This window comes from Hyla sarda, unplaced genomic scaffold (assembly GCF_029499605.1).
Source record: "Hyla sarda isolate aHylSar1 unplaced genomic scaffold, aHylSar1.hap1 scaffold_1386, whole genome shotgun sequence".
Lineage (NCBI taxonomy): Eukaryota > Metazoa > Chordata > Amphibia > Anura > Hylidae > Hyla > Hyla sarda.
Window position 1 is genome coordinate 91,529 of NW_026608015.1, and position 3,125 is coordinate 94,653.

The following is a 3,125-nucleotide window of genomic DNA, read 5'->3' on the forward strand; positions in this document are numbered from 1 at the left end:
GGTTTAGATACAGTCTAAAGTATAGATCTCAAAGTCTGTGCACAGAATTTAGCAAGGGCCTCGCACCTTCTGATGCATCAGGTAGGTGCACAATAGCATAGCCTAACCCTCTGTACTTTGGTCTATATTGATGCGGGACATAGACAGCCAGCTGATGACCAATCCATTAGTGCAATGGATGGCTGGAAGCATTTGTCTTTGCCTTTGCAATACCACAGAAGCAATGCATGGTCAATGTACAGCAATGACACACCTGTGTGAACAGCCAGGAGACCCCCCCCCCCCCCCCCATGTTATGTTACATAGTTACATAGTTAGTACGGTCGAAAAAAGACATATGTCCATCAAGTTCAACCAGGGAATTAAGGGGTAGGGGTGTGGCGCGATATTGGGGAAGGGATGAGATTTTATATTTCTTCATAAGCATTAATCTTATTTTGTCAATTAGGAACATTCAGCACCCACCCGCTATCAAGGCAGCTGCCTATCATGTCATGCCCTACCTGCACAGGTGTGCTGGCTACTCAAATGATCCAATTAAGGAGGCCATTTAGTCAGCAGCAGCAGAAGTCCTGTGCCTGGACGCTCCAACAGCGGCCAGACACAAGCAGAAGCAGCAGAAGCAGCAGCAGCAGCACCACCTTTTGTTTTTTGGCTGCAGCAGCAAGGCCCACAGGGCTGGCTAGCTGGCTAGCCAGCAAGCAGGTAGCAATGAAAGTAGGAATCTTTCTTTTTAACCCTGTAAGGGGGTGGTGCACTGTACCCGAAGATACTGCCATATCGGGTCAATGCATAGGGCGACGGAAGCAAGCTTCGAAATCGGCCCCCGTTCTCAAAAATCCATTTAATATATGGTCTTCAGATAGGGGACGTATCAGATATTAAACTGATAAGAACAGATACTACACTTGATCTTAGCCAAAAGGCCGAGAAGCGATAACCGTGAAAGGGGCGGGCCCAACAAGGTCCCCTTCATGGGCACTATCACTGCTTGCTGTCAGGGAGGCTGCCAGACAATTTTCCATGCACACTCTGGGCTGGGGGGCAGTCAACCACCAGTACACACAGCAGAACCTAAACCCATACCATTATTGCTAAGCAGCAAGACAGGGGCCCATTGCACTCCCACGGGGCCTTTTTAAATGCAATCCATAACCCGGATTTGCCAGGAACCCTTCTTACTCCTCCTACTTGCATGTGACACTGGGCTTAGGATCTGCATAGGAAACACACACACAAGCACACACCTACCTTTGTTGCCTGCAGATGCCTCCTTGGCTGTCCCCAAACGGTATCAAACCAACACCCACGGGAAGCTGTAAGCATAGAGGACATGCCTGCACCCCATTGGACTTACCTGTGTGGGTTAAATCCGGGTTATTTGACAACCTATGGCGGTGATGGTTCTGCTCAGGCAGAGCAGTGCTGATGCTCCTCATAAAGCTGTCGCTGCTGTGAAGGTTCTAGGTGACATCACAAATCCCTATGGTTACATACACAACAAAGCTGGGTTGTTGTTGTTTACACTCTGCAAGGCCTGTGGAAGTGAGTGACATCATAGCACTGTAGTTCTGAGGGTTCTAGATGGATGCAACAATCTCCTGTTGCTTCTATGAAGGCCATAATAGACGACATCACCAAACAGCTCCATAGTCACATACACAGCAAAGGAGAGATGTTGTTTACACCTAGTGATGTCAGTGGTATTGAGTGACATCACAGCACAGTGCTAAGGCTCCTGGGCCTGGACACAGCAGCGGCTGCAATATCTCAACGGAGAATACGTTTATATATATGTGTGTGTGTGCGCGTATATATATATATATATATATATATATATATATATATATATTTCTCCGCCGAAATCACTTTTAAACCCATTTCCACCTTTTTTTCCCTTCTCTTCCTCTTACTTTTTTTTCACGTTTTTTTACGTTTTTCTCCTTTTCGCCTCTTTTCTGGGCGTATTATTCTTCTTTTTCTTCTTTTTTTTCGTCTAATGCATACCCCATCAGTGCAGCAATGCTTATTCAATACCGCCAGCAGATGGAGACACTGGGGGATAATTTTCTAAGGATTTATACTGATTTTTCCTGTCTGAATTTGTCGCACAGAAAGTTGCAGGCCAAATATGTGTGACATTTCTGCGACTTTAGCTTCTAGAGCATTTTTACAACATTATACATAGGTGCTGAATACATAAAAAGCGACTGTTCAGCGACAGACAAGTCGCATCGGCTGAAAGTAGGCCAGAATGTCAGTCCATGTTGGAGCAGGTTTAGATACAGTCTAAAGTATAGATCTCAAAGTCTGTGCACAGAATTTAGCAAGGGCCTCGCACCTTCTGATGCATCAGGTAGGTGCACAATAGCATAGCCTAACCCTCTGTACTTTGGTCTATATTGATGCGGGACATAGACAGCCAGCTGATGACCAATCCATTAGTGCAATGGATGGCTGGAAGCATTTGTCTTTGCCTTTGCAATACCACAGAAGCAATGCATGGTCAATGTACAGCAATGACACACCTGTGTGAACAGCCAGGAGACCCCCCCCCCCCCCCCATGTTATGTTACATAGTTACATAGTTAGTACGGTCGAAAAAAGACATATGTCCATCAAGTTCAACCAGGGAATTAAGGGGTAGGGGTGTGGCGCGATATTGGGGAAGGGATGAGATTTTATATTTCTTCATAAGCATTAATCTTATTTTGTCAATTAGGAACATTCAGCACCCACCCGCTATCAAGGCAGCTGCCTATCATGTCATGCCCTACCTGCACAGGTGTGCTGGCTACTCAAATGATCCAATTAAGGAGGCCATTTAGTCAGCAGCAGCAGAAGTCCTGTGCCTGGACGCTCCAACAGCGGCCAGACACAAGCAGAAGCAGCAGAAGCAGCAGCAGCAGCACCACCTTTTGTTTTTTGGCTGCAGCAGCAAGGCCCACAGGGCTGGCTAGCTGGCTAGCCAGCAAGCAGGTAGCAATGAAAGTAGGAATCTTTCTTTTTAACCCTGTAAGGGGGTGGTGCACTGTACCCGAAGATACTGCCATATCGGGTCAATGCATAGGGCGACGGAAGCAAGCTTCGAAATCGGCCCCCGTTCTCAAAAATCCATTTAATAT

The 3,125-nt window shown here is 46.6% G+C and overlaps 1 non-coding gene and 1 pseudogene across 1 annotated transcript; both read right to left on the minus strand.

Moving 5' to 3' along the window:
- Positions 1-747: 747 nt before the first annotated feature.
- Positions 748-938, minus strand: LOC130306678 (U2 spliceosomal RNA). Its single transcript, XR_008856006.1, has one exon. It is a non-coding gene; the product is annotated as a U2 spliceosomal RNA (small nuclear RNA).
- Positions 939-3,021: 2,083 nt separating this feature from the next.
- Positions 3,022-3,125, minus strand: LOC130306679 (U2 spliceosomal RNA; annotated as a pseudogene; the record flags this gene model as incomplete).